Source organism: Stenella coeruleoalba, assembly GCF_951394435.1.
Source record: "Stenella coeruleoalba genome assembly, contig: scaffold_37, whole genome shotgun sequence".
Lineage (NCBI taxonomy): Eukaryota > Metazoa > Chordata > Mammalia > Artiodactyla > Delphinidae > Stenella > Stenella coeruleoalba.
The window spans coordinates 2,185,004-2,212,741 of NW_027645927.1; the positions used below are offsets into that span (position 1 = coordinate 2,185,004).

Below are 27,738 nucleotides of genomic sequence, written 5' to 3' on the forward strand. Positions count from 1 at the left end.
ATTTCCCACCAGGAAGAGGAATTAACCAAAGGCTCAGCATGCCGGGCCGGAACCAGATTAGGGCCTGAAGCCATCCTGCGGTGCTGCGGCCAGGTCACAAGAAAGCGAGTTGAAGAAAGGAGCTCAGGGGCACTGTAATTCACAAACCTGCAGAGTTATAAATGACAGCTATCGTCCAAAAATAGACTGAAGTAAGGCTGCCAAGAGGACTTGAAAGCGGGGCAGAATTGCAGGAAACCGATTTCAGGAGGTAGACTGGAATTGCATTGAAAGCATAGGAAAAGAGGCAGAACGTCCACAATGATGCACTTGGCCAAAAAGGACGTATGCGTTTTTTCCTGAATATATTCAGGAAAAAACGCATACGCCCTTTTTGGCCAACCAAGCAAGCTTGCAAAGGAAATCCGCACTACAATGAAGTCTCACTTCCCCCCGGTCCAAAGGGCCATTTGAAAAAAGTGTAAAATCCAGAAAGGCAGGACAGGCCATGGAGAACTGGGAGCCTTGTTATGCTGATGGGCGGGATGTAAATTGCCAACAGACACTCGGGAGAAGTGTATGGTGTTTCCTGAAACATCTAAAAAACAAAGCAACAGAGCCTAGGGCACTGCCACTTATGGTCCTATAGCTTAAGGAAATTAAAATCAAAAAGACACAGCCACCCCAAAGTTTGGGACGGCTCTGTTTACAAGAACCTCGTTTACAGTACAAGTTCAACATCGCAGAAAGTGAAAAATGGATAAAGAAGTTGTGGTATTTACTTACAAAGCAATATCACTCAGCAATGAAATCTGTGTCATCAGGCCCGTAGCAGCACAATGAGTGGATTCAGGTATGATGATTCTAACTGAAATAAGTCACACAGAAAAGAAACATCATAAGATATCACTAATACACGGAATTAAACTTGGCTACACAGGAACTGAATTACAAAACAGAACAGGGTCTCAAATTTAGAAAATCAACTTATGCTTGCTTAAGGGTAAAGGTGAGTTGGGGTGCTGCATAAAACCAGAGATTGAAATGAGCACAGATAAAGTTCCTTAAGTCAAATATGGAATAGACAAGAGCTACTCCTTGCTCAACGAAATGGACTCAACACCCCATATTAAACGCCTAAGAATGTACCTGACTAGTAAGTATCAGAAAACCTATGGATTGCTATGTCTCCAAAAGAGAATCAAGCGTGTGTACAGGGGAATAAACGCAGCAGTGATAGGATTGGAGAGGTTCGGTGAGCAAATGAAGACCCTTTGAAGTCACATTGCATGGTACCCATTACACGGGTCTCAACTCTCCAGGTTTAAGGTATTCTTCCTGCAGCTAAAACATGCATGTGGAACCCAGAGTATGATCAACCATGTGAACGGGAGACGTGTTCAAATATGTCTCAGTTTTCCTCCCCTGGTACTCGGGTGCAACATTCCAGACGCTTTACTAACACTCTCCCCACTTGGAGAGTCAGTCCCTTTAACCTCCTGTTTGGCCCAGTTTGCAATTTCTGCGGAAGATGAACAGGAATAGCGAGAATCAATGAGAGACTAGCTGGAGGTGTCTGGACGGGCAAATTTAACTCTCATTTCCCACCAGGAAGAGGAAATAACCAAAGGCTCAGCGTGCCGTGCCGGATCCAGATTAGGGCCTGAAGCCATCCTGCGGTGTTGCGGCCAGGTCACATGAAAGCAAGTTGAAGAAAGGAGCTCAGGGGCACTGTAATGCACAAACCTGCAGAGTTATAAATGACAGCTATCGTCCAAAAACAGACTGAAGTAAGGCTGCCAAGAGGACTTGAAAGCGGGGCAGAATTGCAGGAAACCGATTTCAGGAGGTAGACTGGAATTGCATTGAAAGCATAGGAGAAGAGGCAGAACGTCCACAATGATGCACTTGGCCAAAAAGGGCGTATGCGTTTTTTCCTGAATATATTCAGGAAACACGCATACGCCCTTTTTGGCCAACCAAGCAAGCTTGCAAAGGAAATCTGCACTACAATGAAGTCTCACTTCCCCCCGGTCAAAAGGGCCATCTGAAAAAAGTGTAAAATCCAGAAAGGCAGGACAGGCCATGGAGAACTGGGAGCCTTGTTATGCTGATGGGCGGGATGTAAATTGCCAACAACCACTCGGGAGAAGTGTATGGTGTTTCCTGAAACATCTAAAAAACAAAGCAACAGAACCTAGGGCACGTCCACTTATGGTTCTATAGCTTAGGGAAATAATATCAAAAAGACACAGCCACCCCAAAGTTTGGAATGGCTCTGTTTACAAGAACCTCGTTTACAGTACAAGTTCAACATCGCAGAAAGTGAAAAATGGATGAAGAAGTTGTGGTATTTACTTACAAAGCAATATCACTCAGCAATGAAATCTGTGTCATCAGGCCCTTAGCAGCACAATGAGAGAATTCAGGTATGATGATTCTAACTGAAATAAGTCACACAGAAAAAGAAACATCATAAGATATCAGTAATACACGGAATGTAAACTTGGCTACACAGGAACTGAATTACAGAACAGAACAGGGTCTCAAATTTAGAAAACCAACTTATGCTTGCTTAAGGGTAAAGGTGAGTTGGGGTGCTGCATAAAACCAGAGATTGAAATGAGCACAGATAAAGTTCCTTAAGCCAAATATGGAATAGACAAGAGCTACTCCTTGCTCAATGAAATGGACTCAACACCCCATATTAAACGCCAAAGAATGTTCCTGACTTGTAAGTATCTTAAAACCTATGGATTGCTATGTCTCCAAAAGAGAATCAAGCATGTGTACAGGGGCATAAACGCAGCAGTGATAGGATTGGAGAGGTTCGGTGAGCAAATGAAGACCCTTTGAAGTCATATTGCATGGTACCCATTCCACGGGTTTCAACTACCCAGGTTTAAGGTATTCTTCCTTCAGCTAAAACATGCATGTGGAACCTAGAGTATGATCAACCATGTGATCGGGAGACGTGTTCAAATATGTCTCAGTTTTCGTACCCTGGTACTCGGGTGCAACATTCCAGACGCTTTACTAACACTCTCCCGACTTGGAGAGTCAGTCCCTTTAACCTCCTGTTTGGCCCAGTTTGCAATTTCTGCGGAAGATGAACAGGAATAGCGAGAACCAATGAGAGACTAGCTGGAGGTGTCTGGACGGGCAAATTTAACTCTCATTTCCCACCAGGAAGAGGAATTAACCAAAGGCTCAGCGTGCCGTGCCGCAACCAGATTAGGGCCTGAAGCCATCCTGCGGTGTTGCGGCCAGGTCACAAGAAAGCGAGTTGAAGAAAGGAGCTCAGGGGCACTGTAATTCACAAACCTGCAGAGTTATAAATGACAGCTATCGTCCAAAAATAGACTGAAGTAAGGCTGCCAAGAGGACTTGAAAGCGGGGCAGAATTGCAGGAAACCGATTTCAGGAGGTAGACTGGAATTGCATTGAAAGCATAGGAAAAGAGGCAGAACGTCCACAATGATGCACTTGGCCAAAAAGGGCGTATGCGTTTTTTCCTGAATATATTCAGGAAAAAACGCATACGCCCTTTTTGGCCAACCAAGCAAGCTTGCAAAGGAAATCTGCACTACAATGAAGTCTCACTTCCCCACGGTCAAAAGGGCCATCTGAAAAAAGTGTAAAATCCAGAAAGGCAGGACAGGCCATGGAGAACTGGGAGTCTTGTTATGCTGATGGGCGGGATGTTAATTGCCAACAACCACTCCGGAGAAGTGTATGGTGTTTCCTGAAACATCTAAAAAACAAAGCAACAGAGCCTAGGGCACTTCCACTTATGGTCCTATAGCTTAGGGAAATTAAAATCAAAAAGACACAGCCACCCCAAAGTTTGGAACGGCTCTGTTTACAAGAACCTCGTTTACAGTACAAGTTCAACATCGCAGAAAGTGAAAAATGGATAAAGAAGTTGTGGTATTCACTTACAAAACACTCTCACTCAGCAATGAAATCTATGTCATCAGGCCCTTAGCAGCACAATGAGTGGATTCAGGTATGATGATTCTAACTGAAATAAGTCACACAGAAAAAGAAACATCATAAGATATCAGTCATACACAGAATGGAAACTTGGCTACACAGGAACTGAATTACAGAACAGAACAGGGTCTCAAATTTAGAAAAACAACTTATGCTTGCTTAAGGGTAAAGGTGAGTTGGGGTGCTGCATAAAACCAGAGATTGAAATGAGCACAGATAAAGTTCCTTAAGCCAAATATGGAATAGACAAGAGCTACTCCTTGCTCAACGAAACGGACTCAACACCGCATATTAAACGCCTAAGAATGTACCTGACTAATAAGTATCTTAAAACCTATGGATTGCTATGTCTCCGAAAGAGAATCAAGCATGTGTACAGGGGCATAAACGCAGCAGTGATAGGATTGGAGAGGTTCGGTGAGCAAATGAAGACCCTTTGAAGTCATATTGCATGGTACCCATTCCACGGGTTTCAACTACCCAGGTTTAAGGTATTCTTCCTTCAGCTAAAACATGCATGTGGAACCTAGAGTATGATCAACCATGTGATCGGGAGACGTGTTCAAATATGTCTCAGTTTTCCTCCCCTGGTACTCGGGTGCAACATTCCAGACGCTTTACTAACACTCTCCCCACTTGGAGAGTCAGTCCCTTTAACCTCCTGTTTGGCCCAGTTTGCAATTTCTGCGGAAGATGAACAGGAATAGCGAGAACCAATGAGAGGCTAGCTGGAGGTGTCTGGACGGGCAAATTTAACTCTCATTTCCCACCAGGAAGAGGAATTAACCAAAGGCTCAGCATGCTGGGCCGGAACCAGATTAGGGCCTGAAGCCATCCTGCGGTGTTGCGGCCAGGTCACAAGAAAGCGAGTTGAAGAAAGGAGCTCAGGGGCACTGTAATTCACAAACCTGCAGAGTTATAAATGACAGCTATCGTCCAAAAATAGACTGAAGTAAGGCTGCCAAGAGGACTTGAAAGCGGGGCAGAATTGCAGGAAACCGATTTCAGGAGGTAGACTGGAATTGCATTGAAAGCATAGGAAAAGAGGCAGAACGTCCACAATGATGCACTTGGCCAAAAAGGGCGTATGCGTTTTTTCCTGAATATATTCAGGAAAAAACGCATACGCCCTTTTTGGCCAACCAAGCAAGCTTGCAAAGGAAATCTGCACTACATTGAAGTCTCACTTCCCCCCGGTCAAAAGGGCCATCTGAAAAAAGTGTAAAATCCAGAAAGGCAGGACAGGCCATGGAGAACTGGGAGCCTTGTTATGCTGATGGGCGGGATGTAAATTGCCAACAGACACTCGGGAGAAGTGTATGGTGTTTCCTGAAACATCTAAAAAACAAAGCAACAGAGCCTAGGGCACTGCCACTTATGGTCCTATAGCTTAGGGAAATTAAAATCAAAAAGACACAGCCACCCCAAAGTTTGGGACGCCTCTGTTTACAAGAACCTCGTTTACAGTACAAGTTCAACATCGCAGAAAGTGAAAAATGGATAAAGAAGTTGTGGTATTTACTTACAAAGCAATATCACTCAGCAATGAAATCTATGTCATCAGGCCCTTAGCATCACAATGAGTGGATTCAGGTATGATGATTCTAACTGAAATAAGTCACACAGAAAAAGAAACATCATAAGATATCAGTAATACACGGAATGTAAACTTGGCTACACAGGAACTGAATTACAGAACAGAACAGGGTCTCAAATTTAGAAAACCAACTTATGCTTGTTTAAGGGTAAAGGTGAGTTGGGGTGTTGCATAAAACCAGAGATTGAAATGAGCACAGATAAAGTTCCTTAAGCCAAATATGGAATAGACAAGAGCTACTCCTTGCTCAACGAAATGGACTCAACACCGCATATTAAACGCCTAAGAATGTACCTGACTAGTAAGTATCTTAAAACCTATGGATTGCTATGTCTCCGAAAGAGAATCAAGCATGTGTACAGGGGCATAAACGCAGCAGTGATAGGATTGGAGAGGTTCGGTGAGCAAATGAAGACCCTTTGAAGTCATATTGCATGGTACCCATTACACGGGTCTTAACTCTCCAGGTTTAAGGTATTCTTCCTTCAGCTAAAACATGCATGTGGAACCCAAGTATGATCAACCATGTGAACGGGAGACGTGTTCAAATATGTCTCAGTTTTCCTCCCCTGGTACTCGGGTGCAACATTCCAGACGCTTTACTAACACTCTCCCCACTTGGAGAGTCAGCGCCTTTAACCTCCTGCTTGGCCCAGTTTGCAATTTCTGCGGAAGATGAACAGGAATAGCGAGAACCAATGAGAGACTAGCTGGAGGTGTCTGGAAGGGCAAATTTAACTCTCATTTCCCACCAGGAAGAGGAAATAACGAAAGGCTCAGCGTGCCGTGCCGGAACCAGATTAGGGCCTGAAGCCATCCTGCGGTGTTGCGGCCAGGTCACAAGAAAGCGAGTTGAAGAAAGGAGCTCAGGGGCACTGTAATTCACAAACCTGCAGAGTTATAAATGACAGCTATCGTCCAAAAATAGACTGAAGTAAGGCTGCCAAGAGGACTTGAAAGCGGGGCAGAATTGCAGGAAACCGATTTCAGGAGGTAGACTGGAATTGCATTGAAAGCATAGGAAAAGAGGCAGAACGTCCACAATGATGCACTTGGCCAAAAAGGGTGTATGCGTTTTTTCCTGAATATATTCAGGAAAAAACGCATACGCCCTTTTTGGCCAACCAAGCAAGCTTGCAAAGGAAATCTGCACTACAATGAAGTCTCACTTCCCCCCGGTCTAAAGGGCCATCTGAAAAAAGTGTAAAATCCAGAAAGGCAACTGGCCATTGAGAACTAGGAGCCTTGTTATGCTGATGGGCGGGATGTAAATTGCCAACAGACACTTGGGAGAAGTGTATGGTGTTTCCTGAAACATCTAAAAAACAAAGCAACAGAGCCTAGGGCACTTCCACTTATGGTCCTATAGCTTAGGGAAATTAAAATCAAAAAGACACAGCCACCCCAAAGTTTGGAACGGCTCTGTTTACAAGAACCTCGTTTACAGTACAAGTTCAACATCGCAGAAAGTGAAAAATGGATAAAGAAGTTGTGGTATTCACTTACAAAACACTCTCACTCAGCAATGAAATCTATGTCATCAGGCCCTTAGCAGCACAATGAGTGGATTCAGGTATGATGATTCTAACTGAAATAAGTCACACAGAAAAAGAAACATCATAAGATATCAGTCATACACAGAATGGAAACTTGGCTACACAGGAACTGAATTACAGAACAGAACAGGGTCTCAAATTTAGAAAAACAACTTATGCTTGCTTAAGGGTAAAGGTGAGTTGGGGTGCTGCATAAAACCAGAGATTGAAATGAGCACAGATAAAGTTCCTTAAGCCAAATATGGAATAGACAAGAGCTACTCCTTGCTCAACGAAATGGACTCAACACCGCATATTAAACGCCTAAGAATGTACCTGACTAATAAGTATCTTAAAACCTATGGATTGCTATGTCTCCGAAAGAGAATCAAGCATGTGTACAGGGGCATAAACGCAGCAGTGATAGGATTGGAGAGGTTCGGTGAGCAAATGAAGACCCTTTGAAGTCATATTGCATGGTACCCATTCCACGGGTTTCAACTACCCAGGTTTAAGGTATTCTTCCTTCAGCTAAAACATGCATGTGGAACCTAGAGTATGATCAACCATGTGATCGGGAGACGTGTTCAAATATGTCTCAGTTTTCCTCCCCTGGTACTCGGGTGCAACATTCCAGACGCTTTACTAACACTCTCCCCACTTGGAGAGTCAGTCCCTTTAACCTCCTGTTTGGCCCAGTTTGCAATTTCTGCGGAAGATGAACAGGAATAGCGAGAACCAATGAGAGGCTAGCTGGAGGTGTCTGGACGGGCAAATTTAACTCTCATTTCCCACCAGGAAGAGGAATTAACCAAAGGCTCAGCATGCTGGGCCGGAACCAGATTAGGGCCTGAAGCCATCCTGCGGTGTTGCGGCCAGGTCACAAGAAAGCGAGTTGAAGAAAGGAGCTCAGGGGCACTGTAATTCACAAACCTGCAGAGTTATAAATGACAGCTATCGTCCAAAAATAGACTGAAGTAAGGCTGCCAAGAGGACTTGAAAGCGGGGCAGAATTGCAGGAAACCGATTTCAGGAGGTAGACTGGAATTGCATTGAAAGCATAGGAAAAGAGGCAGAACGTCCACAATGATGCACTTGGCCAAAAAGGGCGTATGCGTTTTTTCCTGAATATATTCAGGAAAAAACGCATACGCCCTTTTTGGCCAACCAAGCAAGCTTGCAAAGGAAATCTGCACTACATTGAAGTCTCACTTCCCCCCGGTCAAAAGGGCCATCTGAAAAAAGTGTAAAATCCAGAAAGGCAGGACAGGCCATGGAGAACTGGGAGCCTTGTTATGCTGATGGGCGGGATGTAAATTGCCAACAGACACTCGGGAGAAGTGTATGGTGTTTCCTGAAACATCTAAAAAACAAAGCAACAGAGCCTAGGGCACTGCCACTTATGGTCCTATAGCTTAGGGAAATTAAAATCAAAAAGACAGAGCCACCCCAAAGTTTGGGACGCCTCTGTTTACAAGAACCTCGTTTACAGTACAAGTTCAACATCGCAGAAAGTGAAAAATGGATAAAGAAGTTGTGGTATTTACTTACAAAGCAATATCACTCAGCAATGAAATCTATGTCATCAGGCCCTTAGCATCACAATGAGTGGATTCAGGTATGATGATTCTAACTGAAATAAGTCACACAGAAAAAGAAACATCATAAGATATCAGTAATACACGGAATGTAAACTTGGCTACACAGGAACTGAATTACAGAACAGAACAGGGTCTCAAATTTAGAAAACCAACTTATGCTTGTTTAAGGGTAAAGGTGAGTTGGGGTGTTGCATAAAACCAGAGATTGAAATGAGCACAGATAAAGTTCCTTAAGCCAAATATGGAATAGACAAGAGCTACTCCTTGCTCAACGAAATGGACTCAACACCGCATATTAAACGCCTAAGAATGTACCTGACTAGTAAGTATCTTAAAACCTATGGATTGCTATGTCTCCGAAAGAGAATCAAGCATGTGTACAGGGGCATAAACGCAGCAGTGATAGGATTGGAGAGGTTCGGTGAGCAAATGAAGACCCTTTGAAGTCATATTGCATGGTACCCATTACACGGGTCTTAACTCTCCAGGTTTAAGGTATTCTTCCTTCAGCTAAAACATGCATGTGGAACCCAAGTATGATCAACCATGTGAACGGGAGATGTGTTCAAATATGTCTCAGTTTTCCTCCCCTGGTACTCGGGTGCAACATTCCAGACGCTTTACTAACACTCTCCCCACTTGGAGAGTCAGCGCCTTTAACCTCCTGTTTGGCCCAGTTTGCAATTTCTGCGGAAGATGAACAGGAATAGCGAGAACCAATGAGAGACTAGCTGGAGGTGTCTGGAAGGGCAAATTTAACTCTCATTTCCCACCAGGAAGAAGAAATAACGAAAGGCTCAGCGTGCCGTGCCAGAACCAGATTAGGGCCTGAAGCCATCCTGCGGTGTTGCGGCCAGGTCACAAGAAAGCGAGTTGAAGAAAGGAGCTCAGGGGCACTGTAATTCACAAACCTGCAGAGTTATAAATGACAGCTATCGTCCAAAAATAGACTGAAGTAAGGCTGCCAAGAGGACTTGAAAGCGGGGCAGAATTGCAGGAAACCGATTTCAGGAGGTAGACTGGAATTGCATTGAAAGCATAGGAAAAGAGGCAGAACGTCCACATTGATGCACTTGGCCAAAAAGGGCGTATGCGTCTTTTCCTGAATATATTCAGGAAAAAACGCATACGCCCTTTTTGGCCAACCAAGCAAGCTTGCAAAGGAAATCTGCACTACAATGAAGTCTCACTTCCCCCCGGTCAAAAGGGCCATCTGAAAAAAGTGTAAAATCCAGAAAGGCAGGACAGCCAATGGACAACTGGGAGCCTTGTTATGCTGATGGGCAGGATGTAAATTGCCAACAACCACTCGGGAGAAGTGTATGGTGTTTCCTGAAACATCTAAAAAACAAAGCAACAGAGCCTAGGGCACTGCCACTTATGGTCCTATAGCTTAGGGAAATTAAAATCAAAAAGACACAGCCACCCCAAAGTTTGGGACGCCTCTGTTTACAAGAACCTCGTTTACAGTACAAGTTCAACATCGCAGAAAGTGAAAAATGGATAAAGAAGTTGTGGTATTTACTTACAAAGCAATATCACTCAGCAATGAAATCTGTGTCATCAGGCCCTTAGCTGCACAATGAGTGGATTCAGGTATGATGATTCTAACTGAAGTAAGTCACACAGAAAAAGAAACATCATAAGATATCAGTAATACACGGAATGTAAACTTGGCTACACAGGAACTGAATTACAGAACAGAACAGGGTCTCAAATTTAGAAAAACAACTTATGCTTGCTTAAGGGTAAAGGTGAGTTGGGGTGCTGCATAAAACCAGAGATTGAAATGAGCACAGATAAAGTTCCTTAAGCCAAATATGGAATAGACAAGAGCTACTCCTTGCTCAACGAAATGGACTCAACACCGCATATTAAACGCCTAAGAATGTACCTGACTAGTAAGTATCGTAAAACCTATGGATTGCTATGTCTCCGAAAGAGAATCAAGCATGTGTACAGGGGCATAAACGCAGCAGTGATAGGATTGGAGAGGTTCGGTGAGCAAATGAAGACCCTTAGAAGTCATATTGCATGGTACCCATTACACGGGTCTCAACTCTCCAGGTTTAAGGTATTCTTCCTTCAGCTAAAACATGCATGTGGAACCCAAGTATGATCAACCATGTGAACGGGAGACGTGTTCAAATATGTCTCAGTTTTCCTCCCCTGGTACTCGGGTGCAACATTCCAGACGCTTTACTAACACTCTCCCCACTTAGAGAGACAGCGCCTTTAACCTCCTGTTTGGCCCAGTTTGCAATTTCTGCGGAAGATGAACAGGAATAGCGAGAACCAATGAGAGACTAGCTGGAGGTGTCTGGACGGGCAAATTTAACTCTCATTTCCCACCAGGAAAAGGAAATAACGAAAGGCTCAGCGTGCCGTGCCGGAACCAGATTAGGGCCTGAAGCCATCCTGCGGTGTTGCGGCCAGGTCACAAGAAAGCGAGTTGAAGAAAGGAGCTCAGGGGCACTGTAATTCACAAACCTGCAGAGTTATAAATGACAGCTATCATCCAAAAATAGACTGAAGTAAGGCTGCCAAGAGGACTTGAAAGTGGGGCAGAATTGCAGGAAACCGATTTCAGGAGGTAGACTGGAATTGCATTGAAAGCATAGGAAAAGAGGCAGAACGTCCACAATGATGCACTTGGCCAAAAAGGGCATATGCGTTTTTTCCTGAATATATTCAGGAAAAAACGCATACGCCCTTTTTGGCCAACCAAGCAAGCTTGCAAAGGAAATCTGCACTACAATGAAGTCTCACTTCCCCCCGGTCAAAAGGGCCATCTGAAAAAAGTGTAAAATCCAGAAAGGCAGGACAGGCCATGGAGAACTGGGAGCCTTGTTATGCTGATGGGCGGGATGTAAATTGCCAACAACCACTCGGGAGAAGTGTATGGTGTTTCCTGAAACATCTAAAAAACAAAGCAACAGAACCTAGGGCACTTCCACTTATGGTCCTATAGCTTAGGGAAATTAAAATGAAAAAGACACAGCCACCCCAAAGTTTGGAACGGCTCTGTTTACAAGAACCTCGTTTACAGTACAAGTTCAACATCGCAGAAAGTGAAAAATGGATAAAGAAGTTGTGGTATTTACTTACAAAGCAATATCACTCAGCAATGAAATCTGTGTCATCAGGCCCTTAGCAGCACAATGAGTGGATTCAGGTATGATGATTCTAACTGAAATAAGTCACACAGAAAAAGAAACATCATAAGATATCAGTAATACACGGAATGTAAACTTGGCTACACAGGAACTGAATTACAGAACAGAACAGGGTCTCAAATTTAGAAAACCAACTTATGCTTGCTTAAGGGTAAAGGTGAGTTGGGGTGCTGCATAAAACCAGAGATTGAAATGAGCACAGATAAAGTTCCTTAAGCCAAATATGTAATAGACAAGAGCTACTCCTTGCTCAACGAAATGGACTCAACACCGCATATTAAACGCCTAAGAATGTACCTGACTAGTAAGTATCTTAAAACCTATGGATTGCTATGTCTCCGAAAGAGAATCAAGCATGTGTACAGGGGCATAAACGCAGCAGTGATAGGATTGGAGAGGTTCGGTGAGCAAATGAAGACCCTTTGAAGTCATATTGCATGGTACCCATTACACGGGTCTTAACTCTCCAGGTTTAAGGTATTCTTCCTTCAGCTAAAACATGCATGTGGAACCCAAGTATGATCAACCATGTGAACGGGAGATGTGTTCAAATATGTCTCAGTTTTCCTCCCCTGGTACTCGGGTGCAACATTCCAGACGCTTTACTAACACTCTCCCCACTTGGAGAGTCAGCGCCTTTAACCTCCTGTTTGGCCCAGTTTGCAATTTCTGCGGAAGATGAACAGGAATAGCGAGAACCAATGAGAGACTAGCTGGAGGTGTCTGGAAGGGCAAATTTAACTCTCATTTCCCACCAGGAAGAAGAAATAACGAAAGGCTCAGCGTGCCGTGCCAGAACCAGATTAGGGCCTGAAGCCATCCTGCGGTGTTGCGGCCAGGTCACAAGAAAGCGAGTTGAAGAAAGGAGCTCAGGGGCACTGTAATTCACAAACCTGCAGAGTTATAAATGACAGCTATCGTCCAAAAATAGACTGAAGTAAGGCTGCCAAGAGGACTTGAAAGCGGGGCAGAATTGCAGGAAACCGATTTCAGGAGGTAGACTGGAATTGCATTGAAAGCATAGGAAAAGAGGCAGAACGTCCACAATGATGCACTTGGCCAAAAAGGGCGTATGCGTCTTTTCCTGAATATATTCAGGAAAAAACGCATACGCCCTTTTTGGCCAACCAAGCAAGCTTGCAAAGGAAATCTGCACTACAATGAAGTCTCACTTCCCCCCGGTCAAAAGGGCCATCTGAAAAAAGTGTAAAATCCAGAAAGGCAGGACAGCCAATGGACAACTGGGAGCCTTGTTATGCTGATGGGCAGGATGTAAATTGCCAACAACCACTCGGGAGAAGTGTATGGTGTTTCCTGAAACATCTAAAAAACAAAGCAACAGAGCCTAGGGCACTGCCACTTATGGTCCTATAGCTTAGGGAAATTAAAATCAAAAAGACACAGCCACCCCAAAGTTTGGGACGCCTCTGTTTACAAGAACCTCGTTTACAGTACAAGTTCAACATCGCAGAAAGTGAAAAATGGATAAAGAAGTTGTGGTATTTACTTACAAAGCAATATCACTCAGCAATGAAATCTGTGTCATCAGGCCCTTAGCTGCACAATGAGTGGATTCAGGTATGATGATTCTAACTGAAGTAAGTCACACAGAAAAAGAAACATCATAAGATATCAGTAATACACGGAATGTAAACTTGGCTACACAGGAACTGAATTACAGAACAGAACAGGGTCTCAAATTTAGAAAAACAACTTATGCTTGCTTAAGGGTAAAGGTGAGTTGGGGTGCTGCATAAAACCAGAGATTGAAATGAGCACAGATAAAGTTCCTTAAGCCAAATATGGAATAGACAAGAGCTACTCCTTGCTCAACGAAATGGACTCAACACCGCATATTAAACGCCTAAGAATGTACCTGACTAGTAAGTATCGTAAAACCTATGGATTGCTATGTCTCCGAAAGAGAATCAAGCATGTGTACAGGGGCATAAACGCAGCAGTGATAGGATTGGAGAGGTTCGGTGAGCAAATGAAGACCCTTAGAAGTCATATTGCATGGTACCCATTACACGGGTCTCAACTCTCCAGGTTTAAGGTATTCTTCCTTCAGCTAAAACATGCATGTGGAACCCAAGTATGATCAACCATGTGAACGGGAGACGTGTTCAAATATGTCTCAGTTTTCCTCCCCTGGTACTCGGGTGCAACATTCCAGACGCTTTACTAACACTCTCCCCACTTAGAGAGACAGCGCCTTTAACCTCCTGTTTGGCCCAGTTTGCAATTTCTGCGGAAGATGAACAGGAATAGCGAGAACCAATGAGAGACTAGCTGGAGGTGTCTGGACGGGCAAATTTAACTCTCATTTCCCACCAGGAAAAGGAAATAACGAAAGGCTCAGCGTGCCGTGCCGGAACCAGATTAGGGCCTGAAGCCATCCTGCGGTGTTGCGGCCAGGTCACAAGAAAGCGAGTTGAAGAAGGAGCTCAGGGGCACTGTAATTCACAAACCTGCAGAGTTATAAATGACAGCTATCATCCAAAAATAGACTGAAGTAAGGCTGCCAAGAGGACTTGAAAGTGGGGCAGAATTGCAGGAAACCGATTTCAGGAGGTAGACTGGAATTGCATTGAAAGCATAGGAAAAGAGGCAGAACGTCCACAATGATGCACTTGGCCAAAAAGGGCGTATGCGTTTTTTCCTGAATATATTCAGGAAAAAACGCATACGCCCTTTTTGGCCAACCAAGCAAGCTTGCAAAGGAAATCTGCACTACAATGAAGTCTCACTTCCCCCCGGTCAAAAGGGCCATCTGAAAAAAGTGTAAAATCCAGAAAGGCAGGACAGGCCATGGAGAACTGGGAGCCTTGTTATGCTGATGGGCGGGATGTAAATTGCCAACAACCACTCGGGAGAAGTGTATGGTGTTTCCTGAAACATCTAAAAAACAAAGCAACAGAACCTAGGGCACTTCCACTTATGGTCCTATAGCTTAGGGAAATTAAAATGAAAAAGACACAGCCACCCCAAAGTTTGGAACGGCTCTGTTTACAAGAACCTCGTTTACAGTACAAGTTCAACATCGCAGAAAGTGAAAAATGGATAAAGAAGTTGTGGTATTTACTTACAAAGCAATATCACTCAGCAATGAAATCTGTGTCATCAGGCCCTTAGCAGCACAATGAGTGGATTCAGGTATGATGATTCTAACTGAAATAAGTCACACAGAAAAAGAAACATCATAAGATATCAGTAATACACGGAATGTAAACTTGGCTACACAGGAACTGAATTACAGAACAGAACAGGGTCTCAAATTTAGAAAACCAACTTATGCTTGCTTAAGGGTAAAGGTGAGTTGGGGTGCTGCATAAAACCAGAGATTGAAATGAGCACAGATAAAGTTCCTTAAGCCAAATATGTAATAGACAAGAGCTACTCCTTGCTCAACGAAATGGACTCAACACCCCATATTAAACGCCTAAGAATGTACCTGACTAGTAAGTATCTTAAAACCTATGGATTGCTATGTCTCCGAAAGAGAATCAAGCATGTGTACAGGGGCATAAACGCAGCAGTGATAGGATTGGAGAGGTTCGGTGAGCAAATGAAGACCCTTTGAAGTCATATTGCATGGTACCCATTCCACGGGTTTCAACTACCCAGGTTTAAGTTATTCTTCCTTCAGCTAAAAATTGCATGTGGAACCTAGAGTATGATCAACCATGTGATCGGGAGACGTGTTCAAATATGTCTCAGTTTTCCTCCCCTGGTACTCGGGTGCAACATTCCAGACGCTTTACTAACACTCTCCCCACTTGGAGAGTCAGCGCCTTTAACCTCCTGTTTGGCCCAGTTTGCAATTTCTGCGGAAGATGAACAGGAATAGCGAGAACCAATGAGAGGCTAGCTGGAGGTGTCTGGACGGGCAAATTTAACTCTCATTTCCCACCAGGAAGAGGAATTAACCAAAGGCTCAGCATGCCGGGCCGGAACTAGATTAGGGCCTGAAGCCATCCTGCGGTGTTGCGGCCAGGTCACAAGAAAGCGAGTTGAAGAAAGGAGCTCAGGGGCACTGTAATTCACAAACCTGCAGAGTTATAAATGACAGCTATCGTCCAAAAATAGACTGAAGTAAGGCTGCCAAGAGGACTTGAAAGCGGGGCAGGATTGCAGGAAACCGATTTCAGGAGGTAGACTGGAATTGCATTGAAAGCATAGGAAAAGAGGCAGAACGTCCACAATGATGCACTTGGCCAAAAAGGGCGTATGCGTTTCCTCCTGAATATATTCAGGAAAAAACGCATACGCCCTTTTTGGCCAACCAAGCAAGCTTGCAAAGGAAATCTGCACTACAATGAAGTCTCACTTCCCCCCGGTCAAAAGGGGCATCTGAATAAAGTGTAAAATCCAGAAAGGCAACAGGCCATTGAGAACTGGGAGCCTCGTTATGCTGATGGGCGGGATGTAAATTGCCAACAGACACTTGGGAGAAGTGTATGGTGTTTCCTGAAACATCTAAAAAACAAAGCAACAGAGCCTAGGACACTTCCACTTATGGTCCTATAGCTTAGGGAAATTAAAATCAAAAAGACACAGCCACCCCAAAGTTTGGGACGCCTCTGTTTACAAGAACCTCGTTTACAGTACAAGTTCAACATCGCAGAAAGTGAAAAATGGATAAAGAAGTTGTGGTATTTACTTACAAAGCAATATCACTCAGCAATGAAATCTATGTCATCAGGCCCTTAGCAGCACAATGAGTGGATTCAGGTATGATGATTCTAACTGAAATAAGTCACACAGAAAAAGAAACATCATAAGATATCAGTAATACACGGAATGTAAACTTGGCTACACAGGAACTGCATTACAGAACAGAACAGGGTCTCAAATTTAGAAAACCAACTTATGCTTGCTTAAGGGTAAAGGTGAGTTGGGGTGCTGCATAAAACCAGAGATTGAAATGAGCACAGATAAAGTTCCTTAAGTCAAATATGGAATAGACAAGAGCTACTCCTTGCTCAACGAAATGGACTCAACACCGCATATTAAACGCCTAAGAATGTACCTGACTAGTAAGTATCGCAAAACCTATGGATTGCTATGTCTCCAAAAGAGAATCAAGCATGTGTACAGGGGCATAAACGCAGCAGTGATAGGATTGGAGAGGTTCGGTGAGCAAATTAAGACCCTTTGAAGTCATATTGCATGGTACCCATTACACGGGTCTCAACTCTCCAGGTTTAAGGTATTCTTCCTTCAGCTAAAACATGCATGTGGAACCCAAGTATGATCAACCATGTGAACGGGAGACGTGTTCAAATATGTCTCAGTTTTCCTCCCCTGGTACTCGGGTGCAACATTCCAGACGCTTTACTAACACTCTCCCCACTTGGAGAGACAGCGCCTTTAACCTCCTGTTTGGCCCAGTTTGCAATTTCTGCGGAAGATGAACAGGAATAGCGAGAACCAATGAGAGACTAGCTGGAGGTGTCTGGACGGGCAAATTTAACTCTCATTTCCCACCAGGAAAAGGAAATAACAAAAGGCTCAGCGTGCCATGCCGGAACCAGATTAGGGCCTGAAGCCATCCTGCGGTGTTGCGGCCAGGTCACAAGAAAGCAAGTTGAAGAAAGGAGCTCAGGGGCACTGTAATTCACAAACCTGCAGAGTTATAAATGACAGCTATCATCCAAAAATAGACTGAAGTAAGGCTGCCAAGAGGACTTGAAAGCGGGGCAGAATTGCAGGAAACCGATTTCAGGAGGTAGACTGGAATTGCATTGAAAGCATAGGAAAAGAGGCAGAACGTCCACAATGATGCACTTGGCCAAAAAGGGCGTATGCGTTTTTTCCTGAATATATTCAGGAAAAAACGCATACGCCCTTTTTGGCCAACCAAGCAAGCTTGCAAAGGAAATCTGCACTACAATGAAGTCTCACTTCCCCCCGGTCAAAACGGCCATCTGAAAAAAGTGTAAAATCCAAAGGCAGGACAGGCCATGGAGAACTGGGAGCCTTGTTATGCTGATGGACGGGATGTAAATTGCCAACAACCACTCGGGAGAAGTGTATGGTGTTTCCTGAAACATCTAAAAAACAAAGCAACAGAACCTAGGGCACTTCCACTTATGGTCCTATAGCTTAGGGAAATTAAAATCAAAAAGACACAGCCACCCCAAAGTTTGGAACGGCTCTGTTTACAAGAACCTCGTTTACAGTACAAGTTCAACATCGCAGAAAGTGAAAAATGGATAAAGAAGTTGTGGTATTTACTTACAAAGCAATATCACTCAGCAATGAAATCTGTGTCATCAGGCCCTTAGCAGCACAGTGAGTGGATTCAGGTATGATGATTCTAACTGAAATAAGTCACACAGAAAAAGAAACATCATAAGATATCAGTAATACACGGAATGGAAACTTGGCTACACAGGAACTGAATTCCAAAACAGAACAGGTTCTCAAATTTAGAAAACCAACTTATGCTTGCTTAAGGGTAAAGGTGAGTTGGGGTGCTGCATAAAACCACAGATTGAAATGAGCACAGATAAAGTTCCTTAAGCCAAATATGGAATAGACAAGAGCTACTCCTTGCTCAACGAAATGGACTCAACACCGCATATTAAATGCCTAAGAATGTACCTGACTAGTAAGTATCTTAAAACCTATGGATTGCTATGTCTCCGAAAGAGAATCAAGCATGTGTACAGGGGCATAAACGCAGCAGTGATAGGATTGGAGAGGTTCGGTGAGCAAATGAAGACCCTTTGAAGTCATATTGCATGGTACCCATTACACGGGTCTCAACTCTCCAGGTTTAAGGTATTCTTCCTTCAGCTAAAACATGCATGTGGAACCCAAGTATGATCAACCATGTGAACGGGAGACGTGTTCAAATATGTCTCAGTTTTCCTCCCCTGGTACTCGGGTGCAACATTCCAGACGCTTTACTAACACTCCCCCACTTGGAGAGTCAGCACCTTTAACCTCCTGTTTGGCCCAGTTTGCAATTTCTGCGGAAGATGAACAGGAATAGCGAGAACCAATGAGAGGCTAGCTGGAGGTGTCTGGACGGGCAAGTTTAACTCTCATTTCCCACCAGGAAGAGGAAATAATCAAAGGCTCAGCGTGCCGTACCGGAACCAGATTAGGGCCTGAAGCCATCCTGCGGTGTTGCGTCCAGGTCACAAGAAAGCGAGTTGAAGAAAGGAGCTCAGGGGCACTGTAATTCACAAACCTGCAGAGTTATAAATGACAGCTATCGTCCAAAAATAGACTGAAGTGAGGCTGCCAAGAGGACTTGAAAGCGGGGCAGAATTGCAGGAAACCGATTTCAGGAGGTAGACTGGAATTGCATTGAAAGCATAGGAAAAGAGGCCGATCGTCCACAATGATGCACTTGGCCAAAAAGGGCGTATGCGTTTTTTCCTGAATATATTCAGGAAAAAACGCATACGCCCTTTTTGGCCAACCAAGCAAGCTTGCAAAGGAAATCTGCACTACAATGAAGTCTCACTTCCCCCCGGTCAAAAGGGCCATCTGAAAAAAGTGTAAAATCCAGAAAGGCAGGACAGGCCATGGAGAACTGGGAGCCTTGTTATGCTGATGGGCGGGATGTAAATTGCCAACAACCACTCGGGAGAAGTGTATGGTGTTTCCTGAAACATCTAAAAAACAAAGCAACAGAACCTAGGGCACTTCCACTTATGGTCCTATAGCTTAGGGAAATTAAAATCAAAAAGACACAGCCACCCCAAAGTTTGGAACGGCTCTGTTTACAAGAACCTCGTTTACAGTACAAGTTCAACATCGCAGAAAGTGAAAAATTGATAAAGAAGTTGTGGTATTTACTTACAAAGCAATATCACTCAGCAATGAAATCTGTGTCATCAGGCCCTTAGCAGCACAATGAGTGGATTCAGGTATGATGATTCTAACTGAAGTAAGTCACACAGAAAAAGAAACATCATAAGATATCAGTAATACACAGAATGTAAACTTGGCTACACAGGAACTGAATTACAGAACAGAACAGGGTCTCAAATTTAGAAAACCAACTTATGCTTGCTTAAGGGTAAAGGTGAGTTGGGGTGCTGCATAAAACCAGAGATTGAAATGAGCACAGATAAAGTTCCTTAAGCCAAATATGGAATAGACAAGAGCTACTCCTTGCTCAACGAAATGGACTCAACACCGCATATTAAACGCCTAAGAATGTACCTGACTAGTAAGTATCTTAAAACCTATGGATTGCTATGTCTCTGAAAGAGAATCAAGCATGTGTACAGGGGCATAAACGCAGCAGTGATAGGATTGGAGAGGTTCGGTGAGCAAATGAAGACCCTTTGAAGTCATATTGCATGGTACCCATTACACGGGTTTCAACTACCCAGGTTTAAGGTATTCTTCCTTCAGCTAAAACATGCATGTGGAACCTAGAGTATGATCAACCATGTGATCGGGAGACGTGTTCAAATATGTCTCAGTTTTCCTCCCCTGGTACTCGGGTGCAACATTCCAGACGCTTTACTAACACTCTCCCCACTTGGAGAGTCAGTCCCTTTAACCTCCTGTTTGGCCCAGTTTGCAATTTCTGCGGAAGATGAACAGGAATAGCGAGAACCAATGAGAGGCTAGCTGGAGGTGTCTGGACGGGCAAATTGAACTCTCATTTCCCACCAGGAAGAGGAATTAACCAAAGGCTCAGCGTTCCGGGCCGTAACCAGATTAGGGCCTGAAGCCATCCTGCGGTGTTGCGGCCAGGTCACAAGAAAGCGAGTTGAAGAAAGGAGCTCAGGGGCACTGTAATTCACAAACCTGCAGAGTTATAAATGACAGCTATCGTCCAAAAATAGACTGAAGTAAGGCTGCCAAGAGGACTTGAAAGCAGGGCAGAATTGCAGGAAACCGATTTCAGGAGGTAGACTGGAATTGCATTGAAAGCATAGGAAAAGAGGCAGAACGTCCAAAATGATGCACTTGGCTAAAAAGGGCGTATGCGTTTTTTCCTGAATATATTCAGGAAAAAACGCATACGCCCTTTTTGGCCAACCAAGCAAGCTTGCAAAGGAAATCTGCAATACAATGAAGTCTCACTTCCCCCCGGTCAAAAGGGCCATCTGAAAAAAGTGTAAAATCCAGAAAGGCAGGACAGGCCATGGAGAACTGGGAGCCTTGTTATGCTGATGGGCGGGATGTAAATTGCCAACAGACACTCAGGAGAAGTGTATGGTGTTTCCTGAAACATCTAAAAAACAAAGCAACAGAGCCTAGGGCACTGCCACTTATGGTCCTATAGCTTAGGGAAATTAAAATCAAAAAGACACAGCCACCCCAAAGTTTGGGACGCCTCTGTTTACAAGAACCTCGTTTACAGTACAAGTTCAACATCACAGAAAGTGAAAAATGGATAAAGAAGTTGTGGTATTTACTTACAAAGCAATATTACTCAGCAATGAAATCTATGTCATCAGGCCCTTAGCATCACAATGAGTGGATTCAGGTATGATGATTCTAACTGAAATAAGTCACACAGAAAAAGAAACATCATAAGATATCAGTAATACACGGAATGTAAACTTGGCTACACAGGAACTGAATTACAGAACAGAACAGGGTCTCAAATTTAGAAAACCAACTTATGCTTGCTTAAGGGTAAAGGTGAGTTGGGGTGCTGCATAAAACCAGAGATTGAAATGAGCACAGATAAAGTTCCTTAAGTCAAATATGGAATAGACAAGAGCTACTCCTTGTTCAACGAAATGGACTCAACACCGCATATTAAACGCCTAGGAATGTACCTGACTAGTAAGTATCTTAAAACCTATGGATTGCTATGTCTCCAAAAGAGAATCAAGCATGTGTACAGGGGCATAAACGCAGCAGTGATAGGATTGGAGAGGTTCGGTGAGCAAATGAAGACCCTTTGAAGTCATATTGCATGGTACCCATTCCACGGGTTTCAACTACCCAGGTTGAAGGTATTCTTCCTTCAGCTAAAACATGCATGTGGAACCTAGAGTATGATCAACCATGTGATCGGGAGACGTGTTCAAATATGTCTCAGTTTTCCTCCCCTGGTACTCGGGTGCAACATTCCAGACGCTTTACTAACACTCTCCCCACTTGGAGAGTCAGTCCCTTTAACCTCCTGTTTGGCCCAGTTTGCAATTTCTGCGGAAGATGAACAGGAATAGCGAGAACCAATGAGAGGCTAGCTGGAGGTGTCTGGACGGGCAAATTTAACTCTCATTTCCCACCAGGAAGAGGAATTAACCAAAGGCTCAGCATGCCGGGCCGGAACCAGATTAGGGCCTGAAGCCATCCTGCGGTGTTGCGGCCAGGTCACAAGAAAGCGAGTTGAAGAAAGGAGCTCAGGGGCACTGTAATTCACAAACCTGCAGAGTTATAAATGACAGCTATCGTCCAAAAATAGACTGAAGTAAGGCTGCCAAGAGGACTTGAAAGCGGGGCAGAATTGCAGGAAACCGATTTCAGGAGGTAGACTGGAATTGCATTGAAAGCATAGGAAAAGAGGCAGAACGTCCACAATGATGCACTTGGCCAAAAAGGGCGTATGCATTTTTTCCTGAATATATTCAGGAAAAAACGCATACGCCCTTTTTGGCCAACCAAGCAAGCTTACAAAGGAAATCTGCACTACAATGAAGTCTCACTTCCCCCCGGTCAAAAGGGCCATCTGAAAAAAGTGTAAAATCCAGAAAGGCAGGACAGGCCATGGAGAACTGGGAGCCTTGTTATGCTGATGGGCGGGATGTAAATTGCCAACAACCACTCGGGAGAAGTGTATGGTGTTTCCTGAAACATCTAAAAAACAAAGCAACAGAGCCTAGGGCACTGCCACTTATGGTCCTATAGCTTAGGGAAATTAAAATCAAAAAGACACAGCCACCCCAAAGTTTGGGACGCCTCTGTTTACAAGAACCTCGTTTACAGTACAAGTTCAACATCGCAGAAAGTGAAAAATGGATAAAGAAGTTAGGTATTTACTTACAAAGCAATATCACTCAGCAATGAAATCTGTGTCATCAGGCCCTTAGCAGCACAATGAGTGGATTCAGGTATGATGATTCTAACTGAAATAAGTCACACAGAAAAAGAAACATCATAAGATATCAGTAATACACGGAATGTAAACTTGGCTACACAGGAACTGAATTACAGAACAGAACAGGGTCTCAAATTTAGAAAACCAACTTATTCTTGCTTAAGGGTAAAGGTGAGTTGGGGTGCTGCATAAAACCGGAGATTGAAATGAGCACAGATAAAGTTCCTTAAGCCAAATATGGAATAGACAAGAGCTACTCCTTGCTCAACGAAATGGACTCAACACCCCATATTAAACGCCTAAGAATGTACCTGACTAGTAAGTATCTTAAAACCTATGGATTGCTATGTCTCCGAAAGAGAATCAAGCATGTGTACAGGGGCATAAACGCAGCAGTGATAGGATTGGAGAGGTTCGGTGAGCAAATGAAGACCCTTTGAAGTCATATTGCATGGTACCCATTCCACGGGTTTCAACTACCCAGGTTTAAGGTATTCTTCCTTCAGCTAAAACATGCATGTGGAACCTAGAGTATGATCAACCATGTGATCGGGAGACGTGTTCAAATATGTCTCAGTTTTCCTCCCCTGGTACTCGGGTGCAACATTCCAGACGCTTTACTAACACTCTCCCCACTTGGAGAGTCAGCGCCTTTAACCTCCTGTTTGGCCCAGTTTGCAATTTCTGCGGAAGATGAACAGGAATAGCGAGAACCAATGAGAGGCTAGCTGGAGGTGTCTGGACGGGCAAATTTAACTCTCATTTCCCACCAGGAAGAGGAAATAACCAAAGGCTCAGCGTGCCGTACCGGAACCAGATTAGGGCCTGAAGCCATCCTGCGGTGTTGCGGCCAGCTCACAAGAAAGCGAGTTGAACAAAGGAGCTCAGGGGCACTGTAATTCACAAACCTGCAGAGTTATAAATGACAGCTATCGTCCAAAAATAGACTGAAGTAAGGCTGCCAAGAGGACTTGAAAGCGGGGCAGAATTGCAGGAAACCGATTTCAGGAGGTAGACTGGAATTGCATTGAAAGCATAGGAAAAGAGGCAGAACGTCCACAATGATGCACTTGGCCAAAAAGGGCGTATGCGTTTTTTCCTGAATATATTCAGGAAAAAACGCATACGCCCTTTTTGGCCAACCAAGCAAGCTTGCAAAGGAAATCTGCACTACAATGAAGTCTCACTTCCCCCCGGTCAAAAGGGCCATCTGAAAAAAGTGTAAAGTCCAGAAAGGCAGGACAGGCCATGGAGAACTGGGAACCTTGTTATGCTGATGGGCGGGATGTAAATTGCCAACAACCACTCGGGAGAAGTGTATGGTGTTTCCTGAAACATCTAAAAAACAAAGCAACAGAGCCTAGGGCACTTCCACTTATGGTCCTATAGCTTAGGGAAATTAAAATCCAAAAGACACAGCCACCCCAAAGTTTGGGACGCCTCCGTTTACAAGAACCTCGTTTACCGTACAAGTTCAATATCACAGAAAGTGAAAAATGGATAAAGAACTTGTGGTACTTACGTACAATGCAGTATCACTCAGCAATGAAATCTATGTCATCAGGCCCGTAGCAGCATAATGAGTGGATTCAGGTACGATGATTCTAACTGAAATAAGTCACACAGAAAAAGAAACATCATAAGATATCACTAATACACGGAATGTAAACTTGGCTACACAGGAACTGCATTCCAAAACAGAACAGGGTCTCAAATTTAGAAAACCAACTTATGCTTGCTTAAGGGGAAAGGTGAGTTGGGGTGCTGCATAAAACCAGAGATTGAAATGAGCACAGATAAAGTTCCTTAAGCCAAATATGGAATAGACAAGAGCTACTCCTTGCTCAACGAAATGGACTCAACACCGCATATTAAACGCCTAAGAATGTACCTGACTAGCAAGTATCTTAAAACCTATGGATTGCTATGTCTCCGAAAGAGAATCAAGCATGTGTACAGGGTCATAAACGCAGCAGTGATAGGATTGGAGAGGTTCGGTGAGCAAATGAAGACCCTTTGAAGTCATATTGCATGGTACCCATTACACGGGTCTCAACTCTCCAGGTTTAAGGTATTCTTCCTTCAGCTAAAACATGCATGTGGAACCCAAGTATGATCAACCATGTGAACGGGAGACGTGTTCAAATATGTCTCAGTTTTCCTCCCCTGGTACACGGGTGCAACATTCCAGACGCTTTACTAACACTCTCCCCACTTGGAGAGTCAGCGCCTTTAACCTCCTGTTTGGCCCAGTTTGCAATTTCTGCGGAAGATGAACAGGAATAGCGAGAACCAATGAAAGGCTAACTGGAGGTGTCTGGACGGGCAAATTTAACTCTCATTTCCCACCAGGAAGAGGAAATAACCAAAGGCTCAGCGTGCCGTACCGGAACCAGATTAGGGCCTGAAGCCATCCTGCGGTGTTGCGGCCAGGTCACAAGAAAGCGAGTTGAAGAAAGGAGCTCAGGGGCACTGTAATTCACAAACCTGCAGAGTTATAAATGACAGCTATCGTCCAAAAATAGACTGAAGTAAGGCTGCCAAGAGGACTTGAAAGCGGGGCAGAATTGCAGGAAACCGATTTCAGGAGGTAGACTGGAATTGCATTGAAAGCATAGGAAAAGAGGCAGAACGTCCACAATGATGCACTTGGCCAAAAAGGGCGTATGCGTTTTTTCCTGAATATATTCAGGAAAAAACGCATAGGCCCTTTTTGGCCAACCAAGCAAGCTTGCAAAGGAAATCTGCACTACAATGAAGTCTCACTTCCCCCCGGTCAAAAGGGCCATCTGAAAAAAGTGTAAAATCCAGAAAGGCAGGACAGGCCATGGAGAACTGGGAGCCTTGTTATGCTGATGGACGGGATGTAAATTGCCAACAACCACTCGGGAGAAGTGTATGGTGTTTCCTGAAACATCTAAAAAACAAAGCAACAGAGCCTAGGGCACTTCCACTTATGGTCCTATAGCTTAGGGAAATTAAAATCAAAAAGACACAGCCACCCCAAAGTTTGGGACGCCTCCGTTTACAAGAACCTCGTTTACCGTACAAGTTCAATATCACAGAAAGTGAAAAATGGATAAAGAACTTGTGGTACTTACGTACAATGCAGTATCACTCAGCAATGAAATCTATGTCATCAGGCCCGTAGCAGCATAATGAGTGGATTCAGGTACGATGATTCTAACTGAAATAAGTCACACAGAAAAAGAAACATCATAAGATATCACTAATACACGGAATGTAAACTTGGCTACACAGGAACTGCATTCCAAAACAGAACAGGGTCTCAAATTTAGAAAACCAACTTATGCTTGCTTAAGGGGAAAGGTGAGTTGGGGTGCTGCATAAAACCAGAGATTGAAATGAGCACAGATAAAGTTCCTTAAGCCAAATATGGAATAGACAAGAGCTACTCCTTGCTCAACGAAATGGACTCAACACCCCATATTAAACGCCTAAGAATGTACCTGACTAGTAAGTATCTTAAAACCTATGGATTGCTATGTCTCCAAAAGAGAATCAAGCGTGTGTACAGGGGCATAAACGCAGCAGTGATAGGATTGGAGAGGTTCGGTGAGCAAATGAAGACCCTTTGAAGTCATATTGCATGGTACCCATTCCACGGGTCTCAACTCTCCAGGTTTAAGGTATTCTTCCTTCAGATAAAACATGCATGTGGAACCCAGAGTATGATCAACCATGTGAACGGGAGACGTGTTCAAATATGTCTCAGTTTTCCTCCCCTGGTACTCGGGTGCAACATTCCAGACGCTTTACTAACACTCTCCCCACTTGGAGAGTCAGCGCCTTTAACCTCCTGTTTGGCACAGTTTGCAATTTCTGCGGAAGATGAACAGGAATAGCGAGAACCAATGAGAGGCTAGCTGGAGGTGTCTGGACGGGCAAATTTAACTCTCATTTCCCAACAGGAAGAGGAAATAACCAAAGGCTCAGCGTGCCGTACCGGAACCAGATTAGGGCCTGAAGCCATCCTGCGGTGTTGCGGCCAGCTCAAAAGAAACCGAGTTTAAGAAAGGAGCTCAGGGGCACTGTAATTCACAAACCTGCAGAGTTATAAATGACAGCTATCGTCCAAAAATAGACTGAAGTAAGGCTGCCAAGAGGACTTGAAAGCGGGGCAGAATTGCAGGAAACCGATTTCAGGAGGTAGACTGGAATTGCATTGAAAGCATAGGAAAAGAGGCAGAACGTCCACAATGATGCACTTGGCCAAAAAGGGCGTATGCGTTTTTTCCTGAATATATTCAGGAAAAAACGCATACGCACTTTTTGGCCAACCAAGCAAGCTTGCAAAGGAAATCTGCACTACAATGAAGTCTCACTTCCCCCCGGTCAAAAGGGCCATCTGAAAAAAGTGTAAAATCCAGAAAGGCAGGACAGGCCATGGAGAACTGGGAGCCTTGTTATGCTGATGGGCGGGATGTAAATTGCCAACAGACACTCGGGAGAAGTGTATGGTGTTTCCTGAAACATCTAAAAAACAAAGCAACAGAACCTAGGGCACTTCCACTTATGGTCCTATAGCTTAGGGAAATTAAAATCAAAAAGACACAGGCACCCCAAAGTTTGGAACGGCTCTGTTTACAAGAACCTCGTTTACAGTACAAGTTCAACATCGCAGAAAGTGAAAAATGGATAAAGAAGTTGTGGTATTTACTTACAAAGCAATATCACTCAGCAATGAAATCTATGTCATCAGGCCCTTAGCATCACAATGAGTGGATTCAGGTACGATGATTCTAACTGAAATAAGTCACACAGAAAAAGAAACATCATAAGATATCACTAATACACG

The 27,738-nt window shown here is 44.0% G+C and overlaps 1 long non-coding RNA gene across 11 annotated transcripts in view; it reads right to left on the reverse strand.

Annotated features, from left to right (window-relative positions):
• Nucleotides 1-27,738, reverse strand: part of LOC307181459 — a 1,863,373-nt gene that overhangs the window by 1,140,809 nt on the left and 694,826 nt on the right. Inside the window, exon 1 of one of the 11 annotated variants that reach the window (XR_013826816.1) lies at nucleotides 21,287-21,347. The exons of 9 other annotated variants lie outside the window; for them this stretch is intronic. This is a non-coding gene — a long non-coding RNA (uncharacterized lncRNA). Of the gene's footprint in view, nucleotides 1-18,128; nucleotides 18,211-21,286; nucleotides 21,348-27,738 lie in introns of those variants that run through there. One more of the 11 variants, XR_013826817.1, reaches the window with a different exon arrangement.